The sequence below is a fragment of the Pogoniulus pusillus genome, chromosome 6 (genome assembly GCF_015220805.1).
Source record: "Pogoniulus pusillus isolate bPogPus1 chromosome 6, bPogPus1.pri, whole genome shotgun sequence".
NCBI lineage: Eukaryota > Metazoa > Chordata > Aves > Piciformes > Lybiidae > Pogoniulus > Pogoniulus pusillus.
The window spans coordinates 10464008-10482398 of NC_087269.1; the positions used below are offsets into that span (position 1 = coordinate 10464008).

At 43.5% G+C, this 18391-nt stretch overlaps 1 protein-coding gene across 2 annotated transcripts in view; it reads right to left on the reverse strand.

The window, feature by feature from the left end:
- The window catches only part of MXI1 (MAX interactor 1, dimerization protein), a 60321-nt gene that overhangs the window by 11748 nt on the left and 30182 nt on the right, over positions 1 to 18391 (reverse strand). The window lies entirely within an intron of this gene.

Here is an 18391-nt window from a genome sequence, read left to right on the forward strand (position 1 = left end):
CTTCAGCGAAGGAAGAGCTTTCGCCAAGCACTTGGGTAAGGGATGGAGAGGCAGCCGGGCAGAGGCTGTGCCTTCTCTGCTTCCCCTGCTGCAGAGCGTTATGCAACTGCTGCGAGCCCTCCAGCCAGGCGCAATAAAGCCGCGGTGGCGTCCAGCCAGCCTGCAATAAACACACTCACGCCCGCTCACCCCGAGTCCACAGGACACCAGAGAAACCAGACACATGGCTCAGAAAAACGCAGCTAAAAGTCAATATTCTCCACCTGAGCTGTGAAATTATCCCGAACAACCCTTGCTTCCTGATTTTAGATCAGGTCTCTTCTCACGATCATTTGTTTTCATGCCTTTGCTCCCAGTGGCAGGAGGTACTCGCTCCTTTGCCTGTTTCTAGTCAGTTTCTATGGATGGCACCCTGGCAGGTAGGACTATTTGTATTCCAAACGCTGACAAAATCTACCTTAAAAACAAAACCAAACCAAACCTTAGATATTTAAATTTTTTAAGCTTTTCTATCATTAGATTCAAAGAAATGAAAATTTAGGGGGCAACAATAAAAAGATTTGGCAACGTGCTGTAAGAAGTTATTTAAAGAGTTCCGTGGGGAACATTTTCAGCAGGATCTAAGCCACATTAGATCTATCTGCAAAAGTTAAAGATGAATGTGCACTCAACTGTATTCTCAAATCAAGGGCAGATGAAAAACAAGCCACGAATGATTCAGAGAACTATGGTTAAACAATGCTAAGAATATTCATAATAAAACAAACACACCAACCAAGCAAGACCAAAACAAACCAAGGCAATGCAGCTTTTCAAAGTGACAAAAGTCAGTCCACCTCTGCCCAGTGACAGGCTACATAACAGGGAAATAACGAGTGCTCCAAAAAGCAGCACCCTGATTCAAGCCCATAAAGAGAAATTAATTGCAAGCAGCAATGTATCAATGAGCTCTACAACAGCAACATTTTGTCCAGTCACAAAAGCAAAGACAAGGTACACCGGGGAAAGAAGCACCCTGCCAAACAACTGAAATACTTGGTGAAAAGGGCCAGTTTTGTTGTACACAAACCCTGCTCCACATATGCAACATGAGCTGCAAGCCCTAAGGTAAGCAGCCTGGCCAGGGTTTTGCTTCTGTCCATTTTCTCCAACAGTCTACTGGATTGGAAACTCTTTGGAAGAAGAGCTGCCAAACTCACTGATGTCTAAACAAGGTCCTGTGACTGCACGCAGAAACCCTAAATGAAGCAGATCCCAAATACCAGACTAAAACATTAGGATTCTGAACTGATGTATCTAGGGCTATTTTTATTCACACAATAACTTCTGGGCCTTTGGGTCTTATTTGTTGCATATATTTAAGTTTTTCTCTTTGAACTAGAGGGTTAGAATACAGACACTTCATTTAAATGAATAAAATAATAATAAGAGAGACCATCTGTAGTCCCATAACTTTAAAAACTAGGTTGCTTAAAGGAATAGTTTAAAAAAAATATTCAAGCCTGATTCTCACAGTAATAAAAACTGTATCATTTTGGAAGGTGCCTCCTGCAGAATGGACTCACAGCTGTTTGGGAGCTTGACCACTCATCCTTTCCTAACCCCTTTGATCTTCAGAGGCATCAATACAACAGACCAATTCAATAAAGATCAAATACAATGGCCTGTGCTTCACAATGAAAAGGTGATGAGAGCAGCACAGGTGGCTATCTGCCCACCAGAGGAATGGAGTCAATCAGTGCCTAGCATTTTCTCTTGCCCCTTCATTTGCATCCAGATCTTGCACCAAGCTCTCATTGCCCATCCATCAGTTTCTCTTCCCATCTCTCAGCTCCTCTATGTCTTTTATTGAAAGCAACTTGGATAGTTGCAAAGAAACACCTAATAGCAACAGATGCTCTGGAGCGGAGTCTATTATTATTTATCAAAGTTCAGTCTCCCTCTAAAGTTATGTATTGAGGATTATTATTATTGATCTTGGCCGTTAGCCATGAAGTATTTTAATCCCTGGTGAGTATAATTAACTGAACTTTACAGTAGCAGAATGCACGATGTTACCAGCTAAACCTCTTTCAGGTTAAGCTGTGCTTACAACAGTACGTTAAACCCTATAGCTGTCCCAGGCCATAAATACTCCACATCACATTCTCCCTCTGACCTAAAAACGCAGCCTAGATGCCACTAGTAGGGTCACATCTAGGTACCTCTTGCACAAGATCATTTGGCACCAGCTTTCCAGTGACACTCACAACCACACAAGTATCACAGTTTTGCTACCTCGAGAGCAAGATATGGTTTCAGTCCTGCCTTTGGCTATCAGAGAACATGCAAAGCAAGCTGTAAACATCAATGTGCAAGCCAGGGTGGTTAATTATACAGCCCTGACTAGCCCAGTCTAATAAAAACTCCATCTTTGTTAAAAGGTGCTTAAAAATAGACCTGCTCTTTAAATAGCCAACAGTGTCCTGTGCCCTCATTCTCACTAATACCATTATAAGCACCCTTCTAGGGATACACAGTGTGCTCACAGCAGCAAAGTCTGGCCATGTTGCTCCAACCATCATGCTGTCTCACCCCTCCTCCACACCACCAACATGCCTGCAAAGCAGCAGTACCATTCATCAGACACCTATCTTACCAAAGAGGAGAGAGTAACCTGCTTTGCTACCATGTATGGATTTTCAGCTTTACTGCTAGAATTAGGTCACAGGCAAACATAGCCAAGATTTTCCAAACTTGCCAGCTATTCTTGATTATTCTGTTCAGAGGTTTCCTGGCTAAGCACCATGTCTTTGAAAAGAAAGGAGATATTTCAGGCTTCTGCAAGGTTTCTGCAGTCAGAGAAACGGGGATGTTCTCACCTCATAATCCTTAACTGCCTCTAAAACTGCCAGGCAACAGGAAAAGCTTTCTAGTTCAGAGCTACTATCATTGAGTCTTTGCAGCCCCTCAAAGAGAAATCAATGATAGTGCACACCTGAAAACATTAATTATCAGGGACCTGCAGAGACCCTTTAAGGCCACCTGCCTGCACTAAGATGGGAATAACCTGAGATATTAGGCAGCTTTCCATTAGGTAGCTGTGGAATGTCCCTGGACTACTCTCCTGGCTACTGTGGCAAAGCTACCTAAGGTCCACAGGATGTCAGAGCACTAAGGGCGCAGAGTACCTCATATTAGAACCTCTTTTTCTTCACAATATTACCAAAAGAGACCCTGGACTTTGGTGCTTATTAAATGTAGTAAGGTTTAAAACTAACAATGCCACCAAACAGTCAAAAGAATGACCACTTGCTTTGTAAGATGGACATTTGTCCAACAATGAAAGAGTAAAGGATGCTACCAACTTGCTATTTTGGAAAACACATTTTCTGTTTTCAAAATAATAAGCATGGAATGTGCTGATATCAAGAATATATTCTGATCTGGTACTATGTTATTTCTGTCCTTAACAGAATTTTACAAGTCACACAGATAAGCCATTGCTACTAAAAGATATTTTGACTTTTATTGTTCATTAAAAGTAGAACAGAGGGTTGTTTTTTTTTCACCCCGTACATTTCTTTCCTGAATCTATATTCCAGTTTCCTCACCTCACAAAAGAAAATCAAAATCCTTAATGAAAAAACATTCTAACAATGTGACCATTTGGAATATTTGTTTACACAAAATCTTTTATGCCAGAAGGAAAGCATGTGCTCGTCATCTAATACCTCTTCACACTGTCAGAAATACTTAAGGAGTCATCAAATATCTACAGTACCTTTCAGGTAGAGAGGGCATACATCTGGAACAGAGGAAGCAGTGCATGTAATTTCACCTTGTAACATTGGTTTAAATTTAACCTCAAACTTCCCAAGAAACTGGAGTTGCCAGCTAAGGCCACTACCAGATGTATGTCTGGAAAAGAGCACCAAGAATGAGAACTAAAGACATCCTGTTGGATATGGGGGTCCTTTGCACTTAAAGGAGAGAATTATGGAATCACAGAATGAACTGAGTTGGAAGGGACCTCCAAAGGTCATCTAGTTCAACCCCCTCTGCAGTCACCAAGGACATCCTCAAGTAGATCAGGCTGCCCAGACCTCTGCTGAGCCTTGCTTTGAGTATCTCTAGGGCCAGGGTCCCAACCACCTCCCTGAGCGACCTATTCCAGTGTTCCACTACCTTCATGGTCAAGAACCTGTTCATAACATTCAATCTAAATCTGCTGTTCTCTAGTTTGAAGCCATTGCCCCTTGTCCTATCACCACAAGCCTTTGTACTGTATTTCAGAAGCTAAGGTTAACTCAAATTAACTATGTATGTTACTCAGCATGGGAACCTGAACAGAGAAGCACAGCTCCCAGCACTATGATGGCAGGTGAGTCATGTCCTGATCTCACATGTGCAGAGGTACCAGAAAAGACATTTTGGAAAGAGGTACCAGAGAATGTGAAAATACACCTTGATTCTGTCTGACTTATGTGGCATGCTAACACAAACTCTTTATCAACACAGCTCTTCAAAAGAGGGGTCAGGGTTCAAAGGTGAGGAAACATAAAGCTCCTTGAACCCCAAATGAGGAAAAAAAGTGTGAAGCTGGCAACTTGGAAACCATTGAATTGGGCAGAAAGCAAGACAAAATTTATCCATAAGATGTGGAAAACAGCTCAATTTTTTTTCAGCCCAACTGCAAAACTCTCAGTGTTTCCACCAGGACTCAAGAAGTCATTACATTAAGGACAGAACATTCTACTCTACAAGCAAACTCTTGATCAGCTGGAGAAGATCATTATGACCCCTGCCTGAGTCAGCAATGCCACAGAGGGATACGATTTTAATTCCACCAAACCAAGAACAGCTGTAGTTGAATAAACTAACATTTGTGGGAGGATTAACTGCCTTACACTCGCTCACTCTCTATTCTCCCGGCAGGAAAAGGGTTAGGATCCCACCTGGGAACAAACCAGGCATTGAGAAGGAAAGAAAAAGAATGTTTAAAAGAGAAAAAAAAAAAAAGGAAAGAAGAAAAGAAAAAAACAGAGTAGCTGGAACACATAATCCTCATTTCAGTGGAAACTAGTTTCCATTTGCTCAACTATTAGGACAACATTAAGAACACAACCATGAGAGCTTAGAGAAATACCTGCAGTGGCACTGCATTATAGTCACAATCACATCCCTCCTCCCCTGTTATTTTGTAGTGCTTATTTCATTTACAGGGTCCCAACAATTTAGGCAAAATAAACTGCTGCTCAATTGTCAGATACCCTCTATACAATGTCCCATGATGAAATAATTTCTTGTTGGTTTCAAAACTCCTTGGTGTTAACAATAATTACAAAAGCAAGAAAAACTACAAAAAAAGGTAATTCTAATGGCAAACCATTCAGCTGGGGAGAGGCCCTCCCTGGTGGGTTTCCTTATCAGAAGAGCCAAGTGGCAAAGCAGAAGCACAGATTTCTTGATTTTGCTCACGCCGTGCTAGCCAGGAGCATGTGGAGTTTGCATGCACGTTCAGGAAGAGAGGCAGCAACCAAACGGAGATGACATTTCAGCTCTCTCCACAAGCAGGAAAGGGTTATGCAGCAGGCAAGACCTTTAAGTGAGAGTTAGGAGACTCGTCCACAGACAGCTTGCATGACCTCAGGTAAATCCCTTGAGGAACTGAAGCACGCACTGCTCATCCACAAAATGGAGCTTATCCTAATTCCTTCACGGAATACTGCACAGCTAAATCCACTCTTGGTTTTCAGGTGCTCATGTAGCTCAGTAATGACACTGGTATGTGAAGTGCCTAGAGAGTAGGACACTTTGGGAAGTTAATTCATTTCACCTTCTTTGCTAGTTAGTAACACCCAGAGTACAAAATGGCCACACTTCTCAAAACAGATCAATAACCCCTCACTGCTTCCCACCACATATGCAGCAAAACCTCAGATGTCCTTTGTCCCAGAAAATTCCCAAGATGGAATTTCAGCAAAGTTCAAAAGAGTTTAGTCTGAATCAAGACTGTCAGATGAAGGCTGTGACTTTGCAATCAAGCATCCAAACTTTTTACGTATGGTGTTCTACTGCTAACCCAGTGTATCCAAAAGATTATGACATTGATTACCACCCCCCCAAGCATACACATCTTAATAGGATGCTTCTCTCCTCTATTTTGAAAAAATATGTAGGTTACACAGGCTCTTTCACTGCTTTTATGTGGGAGACAGAAACACTTCACTCCGGGTGCCCGGATTCAAGAATGCCCAGAATTGCTGAGGAGATTACAGAGGCTGGCAAGATTAATCACTTTTTTTAACTTTAAAATAACAGAACAGTTTTAACAAATGCTCCTCTAAAAAAATAAATACAAAGAAATGCCATTAAGAAATTCATTCAACTTGCTTTCCACGGATTGCTGAGGGGAAGCGCAAGGCAGCACTGTCTGCACAGACCTGAGAGTCAGCTTGGAGAGCTTATAGGAGCCCTCCCTGTCCCACAGCCTTCCAGCCCACTGCCAGCCATGTACGATGTGTTTAACTCACCGACTCACCTCCTTTCCACTCTGCTTTCCCCACCACATGTTTCTTCTCAGAAGTCACTAAGAACACCACAATGCAAAGAAACTCCAAGAGACACTCGATTCACAGTATCACAGTATCACCAAGGTGGGAAGAGACCTCATAGATCATCAAGTCCAACCCTTTACCACAGAGCTCAAGGCTAGACCATGGCACCAAGTGCCACATCCAATCTTGCCTTGAACAGCTCCAGGGACAGCGACTCCACCACCTCCCCGGGCAGCCCAGGGGGACTTGAGCATCTCCCCTAGAAGAGAGGCTGAGAAACCTGGGGCTGTTTAGTCTGGAGAAGAGAAGACTGAGAGGAGATCTCATCACTGTGTAAAAATATCTGAGAGGTGGGTGTCAACTGGATGGGGCCAATCTCTTTTTGCTAGTCAGCAGCAGTAAGACAAGAAGCAATGGATACAAACTGGAACAGAGAAGGTTTCACCTCAACATGAGATGAAATTTATTTACAGTGAGGGTGATGGAGTACTGGAACAGGCTGCCCAGAGGCTGTGGAGTGTCCTTCCCTGGAGACTGTCAAAACCCACCTGGATGCATTTCTGTGTGAAGTACCCTAGTGGATCTTGCCTTGGCATGGGGGTTGGACTCAATGATCTCTGGAGATCCCTTCCAACCTCTAAATTTCTGCAATCCTGTCATTCTGTTTTCCTGAAGATACTAGATTTCTCTTATTCTCCCCCTTTGCAATCTCTTCACTGTAACATATAGAGATATGTGATTTTTTTTCCCCAGTGAACATCAAGCCTCTTAGCTGCTTCTCCAAGCCAAGATAAGTTTAAAAGAGGTCATGCCACAGAGAACAGGCTCTGCACATTTCCTAACAGGGTCATATTATATGGAACATCCACCACAGATCAAGTGCTGCAATCCCTTTTCCCACTTCTTTTGGCACCAAAGTTGCTTTTTTGGGTAAGTGAAGTGGCAATACTTGCATTAGGAAAAGGCAGTATAACATTTTTCTCCCCCTTCTAATTGCTTATCTCAGCCAGAGATAAGATCCTACATACTTGTAGGATCTAAAACAAAGTGATTCTTGCTATGAAAGTCAATTACTATATTCAGCAAAGTGATTCTTGCTATGAAAGCAAATTACTATATTCAGCATTTAGGACATTTCCCTTCACAGAGATGCATTCAACTTCAGATGGCTTTTTTTTCTCCTCTACAACACCACCAAAACAATTTTACTCTTAGGCAGCAGAAGAAACTTTCTAGTGGTACCAACAGTTAATCAGGGCAATAGGTTGCTCTGCCTCCCCCGGCAATCCTGCTGTCGTAGGCTTTTAAGGCCATGCTAGATGAGCATCTGTCAGGAAAGGTTTAGATAGAGCTTGTCCTGCCTTGGGGAGTGGGGACCGAGCAAATGAGTGCTGCAGGCCCCTCTCAGCCCCATCTTTGACAGCTTCACAAAACACCACGTAAGAGTGCAGTTTGCTGTTCTCCTTTAGAACAGGGCCTGAGCAGGCTGCAGGGGCAGTGCTGTTAAGTTGCTAGAAAGTGAAGGGGAATTTTGGGTCTCTGAGCTATGACCTTGGTGACAGAGCAAAAGATCTGCTCCAGAGTGGCAGTTGTAGCTGCTGCGTGCAGCTGGCAAAGGGCAGTAATGCCATGTTGTGTGGGAGCAGGAAGGCAGAGCACAAAGGGAGGATCCTGAGGCATCTGCTAGGCACAGTTTCCATTAGCAGAACGAGACAATCCCCTGCTGTGCAGCTTGGTGAGGAAGGGACAGGAGCAAAGCAAAGAGGAGGGGCTGGAGGGAAGAGGAACCCCCACCCCAAGCTGCTGAAAGGAGTTACACCCCAGTCACCCTAGTGAGCTTCTCTGTATGCAGTTATGCAGCTGCAAACACGAGAAAGAGAAGAACGCCAGGATCCAGTCTATGAGAAACACTGGAAACAAACACAGATCAAAGGGAAACACCAAGCTGTATACACAGCTGGGGCTGTCTTCCCCTATAAAAAGAGATGGGCATGTAGATTTTAATGGCAGGCTCTTTGTGTGTGCATACACGTAATTGTGTGCATCTGTGCAAATGCCAGGACTCACCCCATACTTGGCCTTGCTGAAGTGTGGCTAATGAATGATGTTTTCTGAGCTATATGAAGATGCCCATACAGCTGGGCAAAATCTGACTGGGCAACCCACAGCTTAACCTGTCACAGGGAACAAGGCCAAATAGGTGGGAATGAAAGACTTGGGAAATACAAAGCAACTTCATTTTAGCCTCTGACTTCTACAATAAGCTTGCTATGCCATGCCCCTTCTCAGAATAACTGATTGGAAGAATTCCACTGAGTTTCTAGAAGGAGCAGAATGCTTCTCACCTAAGGACTGGACTTTGGCCATGTGATTTTACAGTGAATCACCCCAAGTATTCAATAGGTTGTGCCTTTAAGTAGCATTGGAAAGTCCCACATGGGAGAAAAATGTGTAGGGTACATCAGACAGAACTTCCTGGGAGTCTCAGGGCAATTCCTCTTGCACAGCCAAGTCTGAGTGGAAAGAGCACATGAACAGACTGCAGCAGCAGATGAAAATGCTGGTAGCTGCTTGTTCTCAGATCCTGAGACACTCCTGACTGATCCAGTCTTCCTCTTCAGTGAGATGTCAGGGCTGACACTACCTCTGATACTCTCCTGTTCTGTTCCTTTTCTCTCCTGGGCTGCTCATCCATACACAAATAAGCAGCAAAATGAAGTCAGGCATCAACTTGCTTTTCCTTTCTACACATCTTCTATGATGGGTGCATGACTTTGCCAGCTTTCATCCTCACAGAATGGTCCTTGCCCTTTCTCTACAAATAAATAGTCACTTATTCACATGAAGAGCAGCGTGCATCAAATGTCCTCTTTTTCATTGCTGCATTATTTGCTGTCCTGGACAGTAAGCCAGTGAGGTAGAGAAACTTTTGGCACTGCTCTCCAATTGACTAGGCATAACTACAGCACTGTAGAGACAGCTTGGAAGGAGCAACAGTTGCCCAAGTGGAAGAGCAAGTATTCATTTGAGAGTCATTAAGAGCTGTGCTTCTAAATGATTCAGATGCTTTTAAATATTCCACCCTAGCTCAGCAACCAGTCAACTCAAGAGACAGCAGCCTGCACTTGACTTTATAAGCATGACTAAGTTTTGAACAGCTGTTTACTACCTACCATGATAAAACCCCACACCCTTATCATATGAACTGTTATCAGCCTGGACCATGCATGGACCCATTGATACCACTCGCAGAGTCTAGCTGTAATAAAGTTAGACTGCAGTTCAAGCTCACGTCCTGTTTCCACTACAAGTTTCAGTGTGTAGACTTTTTTTTGTGTCAATTTCTGCCTCCTTCTTTCCTTCAGCCCCTTTGGGGCAGAAATCCATGCAGAGGCAGTTACCATATAATTGTCTAAATTCTACATCCCCCTTCCTGCCTCACCTTCTGTGAGCTGAACATGCTCATTTGCAAAAAATCTCTCATTCACAGCAATTTCTTCCTCATTTTGAGACCTAAGGCACTCAAACTCCTGGGCAAAAAAAAAAGTAAGAGCAAACAGCATTCATCCTTTACAAAGGCATTTCACTTTTTCTCAAAGCAACATGACTTATTTAGCAATTTACTCTCAAAGGTAAATAATTAACAGGCAAGAGGGACAGAAAAATCTTACTGCACAGCTAAAGGGAACTGATGCTCAGGCAGCAGTATACACATGCAGAATACCTTCAAAGGACAGCCTTTAATATTTATTTTTTTATGGAATTTCAGGCAGAAGACTTGACTCATTTCATTGCTCTGGGATCCAGGGACTTCTCTGCATTCCTCCAGACTTAGACAAATCCAAAAGCTCCACAAGAGATTCAGCTAGCATCTGACAGACCCAAGTGCCACCTCTGAAACAGGGGGCACTGCAATTTTGGACAGGCACAGTAAGGATCTACCAAAGAGCAAACACAGAGAGCTCTAGGCAGAGGTGATCTGTATTTCTATACAAATTCACACTCCCAAGGAATATAAAAAAGTAGGCAGGTACACAAAACCATCTGCTGTGTTCTGCCATGGCCCTAACTTCGCCCTATTCACATTGCCTGATCACTTCACGAGGAGAAGAATTCCTGACCTTCGGTTGCACATTGCCCATTGAATTGTTTTATGGTTGTCACACGCACTGTTTGGGAGGAAACCTGCCTGGTCTGTTTGCCCACAGCTATGCAAACTGCTCAGCATGACCAGCACCACTTGCAGCCAGGCAACAACCATAGTGACTGCTTTCATTTCACATACAAGCTATGAGCATCTATTACACACTTGCACTCTGTATCACAACACCTAAAGTAGGACTAGACGATACTGGACAAAGCCCCAGAGGCCACCTGCAGCAGCAAAGGTACCTTTAACCTTGTGCCCCTCTTATCTTTCAGTTGGGAAAAGGCGTGAGGGCAGCAAGACAGCAACATCTAACACTTCCTCACCCTGGGCAACACTAACAGGGAGGACACTGAGAGGGACACAAGGAGTGGGGTGGATGAAGTTTTGAAGGAAGCAGAGGTGGTAGAGCTGACATAGGCCAAGTTTTGTGAAGGAGAGGAAATGCACACAACTGGCTGGAGGAGTGGATCAACAGTAAGTCAATGTAAACTTGCTTGGGCATGCCACTACTTCACATACTGGATCCATGTGGATTTCTGCTCCTCATCTGTTACATGGGGGTGTCTAAATCTCACCACTCTACCTTGGCATATCATAAGGTTATAGGTTCTCAGCGTTGTGAAACCAGGCCACATATATCTCCTACCCACACTGAATTTCCTTTGCTTATCAAAAGTCTGCATGGGCTATGTTGTGCCCTTAATACACATACCAAATACGGATGTAGATCAGCACACACAACTCCAGCTTCTGCTTCAAGGGCACAAAGTACTGAAATTTGCAGTTAACAGGTAATCTGTCTCAAAATTATATTCCTATTACCTCATGTTCTCTAAGGCAGCTACTCTCCAAGTAGCTTTTATCTAGTAACACTTCAGGTCCTTGAGCAGTGTTAGTCACTTGAAGAAGAAAAGTTGCTTCATCAGAATTTGTCTCTCAGCACTCAAAAAGCACCCCAGAGAAAAAGAAAAAAAAAAAAAATCCACTTCACCTCCCCCAAAGTCTCCAGAGATGCATTTGGGAGCAATACAGCAAGTACGGAGCCCTGACTTGACTGAATATGGAGCAAGGAAAGCTGAATGCTTGATTTCCTACCTGAGGCCAGATTCTTCCCTGGTCCAAGCTCGCTGCTTACAGAGCGGGTTTGCCCAGTCTTTATTTTTTTCAGAACAGCCATAAATATACCTAACTGGAGAGGAGCTTGAAAGAAACCTACAGCAACACACTCAAGCAGAAATTCGAGGAGGCCAGGTTGCGAAGAGATTCAAGAACAAACACTGGAAACGATGCATTCCAAATCAGATACCATCTAGGTACACAGGACTGCTTTTATCACACACCCCCAGTGACTACCAGGCCCCTTCCTGGTCCCCTGAAAGCAGTAAATAACCACTAACACACCATCTGATACCCTTTTCTATTCACTACTCTGGAAATCTTAAGTACAGGATACTGAATGCAAAAACTCATCCAGTAAGAGGGCAGAGTTGAGTGCAGACCATATTTCTTTCTAAGCTGAGGGCTTCCTCTAAAGTCTCCTTTCTGCAAAGGAGGTTTTTCAGCACCAGACCATTATGGCAAGGCCAAACAGATTGCACCAACAGTTCTTTCTACACTAGGGGCAGAAAACACATCAGAAAGTGTCCCTAAAACACATCTTAGTTGAGAAGGGCTTTGTGATAAATAACTGCTTCCCAAAACTGGTTTATAACAGTGATTTTATTGTGCAACATTCTTGAAAGAAAACCATTTTGCTTTGTGACAGTTTATCCAAAATAGTAGTATTGTTCTTTTTTCAAAGTGCCATTGGTTTAAAAGGGAGGTGCAGAGATCTGGGAGCAGAAGGGGAGGCAGGCAGTGCTCATTCTTCACTGCATCACTTTGAATAATAATAATTTAAAAATCCATACTGAAGCCAGTCCTAAAGGACTTCAACCAAAAGGAGCATCATTTAGTTTCCTTAAATTTTGGCATGGACACTAACAGTCACTTTTCAGCAGCTTTTCTCAAGAGTTCAAAATGTTCTGCTGCCCAGCCAATGTCAAACAAAGCCTTTGCAGATGGTCGGCTGTAAGTAAATCAAACGCTGCTTCTGCACAAGGAAGCACTTCACACAAACCAGTGTGGTGGTCAGCCAGAGATCGACCCCAGTTTTACAGCACCTGAGTGCCGAGTTCCCAAAACAATGCAAAAGGCAGACTGACACTAAACGATGACTGAGCCTGAACACATCCAGAAAGAACATCTTTACGACAGCCTTACTCCATAAACTACGGGTTTTACTGTCTCGCTCTCTCCCCAGGTTAAGCAAAAAGAGGCACGGCAGAGTAATAAGTTATCCAGATCTCCTAACTGGAGGAGCATGCTTCAGCTCTGCTGAAAATTGTTAGTCCCAGCTGAAAATGGAGCCATCTGTCATGCAAGCAAGAGAGCTGAGGACAGCTAGCTACCTCCACCTCTTGTTCCATACAGGCCACGGAGACAGCTTAACTACAGTTCCCACAAGGAGCAAGTTGGATCAGTGCGTGCTCTGACCTTTGAATGTGTCAAAGAAAGATGCATGCTCAGCTGTGTTGGACATGGTTTGACTGCTGCAGGGACTCTCACAGGTTCCAAGTTTTATTAATGAGGAAAACAATACGTACTGTCAATGTCTGCTACATGAACTTAACATGAAAACAAAGCCCACTACAGAGAGCAAATGAAATTTACTGGATTAGTTTCTTGTTCCAGCTCTCCTGATGAATAGCACTGAACTCAAAACCACATTGATTAGTTGGTTCAAGACAAACACTGATCAGATTGCTTTGGCAAGTATATATAGCACTGCAGAGGCACAATCACCCGTGTCTATTCAGAGTAGCCAGTGTTCACTATACTTTCATTTCTCTTCCCTCTATCTTTTCCACCATAGATGGCATGTCTGCACTATTTGAATACCCGATGTTAAACACTTTTCCCTCCTTCTCTTATGTTTTGCTAACAGATACACGCAAGCCCCTGCTTGAGAGAAACAGAATCAAACTGTGCAATTGCTGTGGAGCCTCAGAGGGCCCCACGCTTCAGTGCCAGACAACCCAGGTCATGGTTTTCTTCTCAGCATTCAATAGGGTTTTACTTTATCTCATCTGCTACCTCGAATATGCAGCCTAGCGTAACGGCCAGCTCTGCACGAGAAACCCTGCTGGAGAAACACTCTGCAACGAAGAGTCACATTAAGGAGAGAATGGGTGGGGAATCACAGAAGATAGACAAGGACCCTGTTAAGAACTACAGTACTCAATCATTGACGATTTTCTTTGCTTTGTTTCTGATCATCTGAAAAGGTTATCAGAGAGAAAAGATCTCATACCACTTCACATTCTGCTTTTACACTAAACACTACTCTTTAGCGTATTGGTTTGAAGGAAATTTTGTCTCTTTCAGATATTGGGTTTGTCTTTTTTTTTTTTTTTAATTTTCAAGGAGGTGATTTTGCAGAGCCACAAATCATGTGAGATCTCCAGAAAATCGTAATTTCAGTGATTCTCCGTAGGTGCCCTTCCCTCCTCAGGTCAGTCTTTTGTTTAAACTAAATTATTGTTACTATTAGAAAAACTGTTCCCTAAAAATTCACTCTTTACCCAACTACTCTCAACTTTGTTTTCCTTCCTTCTGCTGCATTACAATACAACCACCACCAAAACCAAAGAGATCTATCTAGAATATAAGGGGAAAAAAACTATTTTTAACTTTTGATATATTTTTAATGTGATTAATGGCTTTACAAACATCTTTCTTGTACTATCAGAAGATATGATGTTTCTGACAGACCCCACCACCACGTTGGTCTACCAGAACTGCCACTTCACAAAGCAGCTGGGAAGTCATCACAGGGCCCTGCACCTTCTCTTAATACCACACCAACCACATCCTTCCAAAACCGGCGTGTGTCTGAAATGCTCATAGGCAACAGTTAATTCAGCTCTCTACGTAACATACTTAAGCCTGAATTTTGTTTACCTTCCTTTTTTTTTTTTGAGACATTGTTACACTAGCAAAGTTGATCTGTCACTTGCTTTATCAGGTTTTCTCTTAAAAAGCTTACAAATCATTTTTTGGGTAGGCATACTTAAGAGCTATAAAGTATTGTTTCAGTTAAGTCTTGCAGCAGATGAGAAGCAGACTACTGCCTGCTTGTTTAAATGCAAGCTCTGACTCATCCTGGGCAGTGGTAAACTGAAACACATAACCCAGTAAATATAAAACACAAACAATTTTCCAACATGAGGATTAATGACAGATAATAACTATAAATTAACTTTAATCTTTTATAAATCAAACAAAGCCCCTTATATAAATGTCACTGCAATCTTTTCAGATTAAAAAAAAAACCAACCAAGCAACCAACAAATCAAAGCAGAAAGGGAAATCATCTAAATTTTACAGCTAACACTTGGTATCAAACAGCTTCTTAGCAGAACTACTGGAGTGTTCCACAAAACATTTCAAGAAGTGCTTAAAACACTTTAATTTTTCATATGTGTTTTCAGTTACTTTTTAACATCAAAGAGGTACAAGATTCTTAATCCTGATAACACTGAAACATGAGCAGCTCTGCAATATTTAGACCAACTTGAGTGTTCAGAAAGGAGGAGAGCGTTTTGGTTTTCTACTATTCTCTTGCTAGCGCTTGAAAGAAACTCTGTGTAGTTGTTAAACGGGTTAACACAGAATTTAACTGAACAGAAGAAGGGTGCTGTTCACAGGCAAGAAGGGAAAAGCCAGAGTCAGAGACCTAATAGTGGACAATTTTGAAAATTACAGTGTGTGTCAATAATGGAGATAACAGTGAGATTCAAAAGGAATAATCTCAGAAAATGAGCACCTGCCAGCCACAAAGCCATTAGTACCAGGGCTTTTATCTTTGCAACAGTTAAGTCTGGAGACACTGACAAAGCTAATGACACAGCAAATAAAACATGGTGAAAATTTAAGTGGGAAGCAATTCCCTTTGCTCAGAGAACACTGCTGTGGAATATTCAGTGCTAAACTCACTGTCCAAATCACTGGTAACAAACACTGCAAACCCAGCAGGCTCTAGCTGGGTTTGCAGATGTGTGTAGCCGATCAGGTCACAGAATCTGCATTAGGGGACAGACAATCCCAAACCAGAAGCAGCAGGCTCTTGACCAAAGATTCTTGATTATGGAGTTTGCCTGTACAGACCACCCAGTGTGATCAAATGTGTGCCCTTCACAGAAGGATGAAAAACAAGTGCTTGTAAAAGCATGTCTGAGACACAGACCTGGAATACAGTGCCCTGGAATGGGAAGCCACGGAGAAAAGACTTTCTGAAAAGGCTGATGGTAAGGAGACTTCATTAGCTGCAGGTGGGGACTAGGGAGCATGACTGAGACAAGGAGAGGATGAGAGGTACTACACTAACTGGGAAAGGGAAGACAAATCCTGTAGCTTGTCAACATTCAGAAAAAGGTGGCATATGATAAGAGCAGGTAATAATGCTCCTCTTGCCAGTAACATATATATTACAAAGTGCTGGATAGCATTCAGGCTTCCTGCTATCCCCATCCCAGGTAATATCATTGTTCTCAGCTAAAGGCAAGGAATCAAGGCAGACACTTCCTCAACTCACACAGACAGCTGTATCAAGCAAATCTTAAACCCATCAATACTTGCTAGTCCTTAGCTGCTGAGATCTTGCCCACAAGGAGCTGATGCATCACTTCCTGCCCCACAGGCCTGCAGGTTGAAAAAGATGGCCACATATCCATGTAAACCTGGCCAGTGTAGAAAGACCAGGTTGGTACAGGGAAAGACAGAAACAACCCTGTTCTAAAGCTGTACTGAGGATAAGCAGTGTTTGCCATAACAATTAGACATGCAAATAAAGACACTGAAAACTAGTAGCAGCGTACTGTTGTCATGGTCAGAGGACAATCAGAGGGCTGGAGTGCCTCAACTATGAGGACAGGCTGAGACAGTTGGGATTGTTCAGTTTGGAGAAGTCTCCTAGGAGACCTTATGGTGGCCTTCCAATATGTGAAAGGGCCCCACAAGAAAGCTTGGCGAGGGACCTCTGAGGGTGTCAGGTAATGACAGGACTAAGGGGATCCAAGCTAGAGCATGGTAGATTTAGCTTAAATGTTAGGAAGAAGTTCTTCACCATAAGGGTGGTGAGATATTGGAACAGGTTGCCCAGGGAGGTGGTGGAAACCCCATCCCTGGATGTTTTTAAGGCCAGGCTGGATGTGGCTCTGGACAACCTGATCTAGTAGAGGGTATTTCTGCCCATGGTGGGGGGGTGGAACTAGATTATCTCCGAGGGCACTTCCAACCCTAACAATTCTGTGATCCTGGGTCAGACCCAAGTACTGCATTTTCTTACCCTCGATGATAAACAAAACTCTAAGGAGCACTGGGAAACCCAGGAGCCACTCAGCTCAGCCTGCAACTGGAAAGGTTGAGACGAGGGAAGCAATACAGCCCAAATAAAAAACCTTGGTGAAGCCAGTGAGAGGCCTGGAACACAAGCCTTGGGAGCAAAGGCTGAGGGAGCTGGGATTGCTTAACCTGGAGAAGAGGAGGCTCAGGGGTGACCTCACTGCTGTCGACAACTACCTGTAAGGAGGTTGTAGCCAGGTGGGGGTTGGTCTCTTCTCCCAGACAAACAGCAACAGAACAAGGGGACACAGTCTTAAGTTGTGCTGGGGGAGGTATAGGCTGGATATCAGGAGGAAGTTCTTCACAGAGAGAGTGATTTGCCATTGGAATGGGCTGCCCAGGGAGGGGACTGGATGAGGCACTTAGTGCCATGGTTTAGTTGACTGGATAGGGCTGGGTGATAGGTTGGACTGTCTGGAGGTCTCTTCCAACCTGCTTGATTCTATGATTCTATCCCAGAAAAACAAGGTCATGACAGCTCTGTAGATGCTCAAAGCTACCAGGAGGTAGAAGCAAGTACAGCCTGGAAGAAATCACCCACACCATGCAAAGGCCAAAATGGTTCCCAGCATTGCTGCCACGAGTAGGAGTCACATGTGGGGAAACTGAGTGCCACATGATGCATGGGATATTTAGCTCCAATTTCCTTGAAGCTACATGGCAAGATCTTGTCTGAATAGAAATACAGTGCTTGGCTCAAAGCCTTTGGGTATCTTTGGCCAACCCTATAGCTCTCCCAGCCTTTGTTAAATGATGGTTCCTAAGAGGAAAGAGGAGGCAATCAACCTAGACTCAGCTTTCGTACCCTGGGGGCTTCTTCATAGAAGCAGCTGGCCAGAGCACTGCCATTGTTCCAGCATCCACAAAGCCCACAGACATTCCCCCCTTAGCCCCCCCAAAATCCCATAGAAGAGCCAAGATAAGTTTATAATGGAAACCCAGACACAACCTTAACTATAACATCCTGAATGGAAGGCGATAATCTGATCTGTGTGTGAACTAGCTCCCCTTGTCTCAGTGGTATTTATCTTACTTTAACTCCTGTTACAAAAGGGTTGAGTCACACAGCAGAGCTAGCCAAGGAACAAAACTGCGAGGCTTGCTAAAACTTCAGATTCAAGGATAAACAGGCACAATCCTGAAACAGGTTGGAAAAGAGAGCCTCCACAGGCATGCTGGTAGCCAGACCTCCAAGTCTCTGGACAATGGTGTTTTCTTCTACTTTGTAGAGATTATCACAGCACAGCAGAGGGGTGGG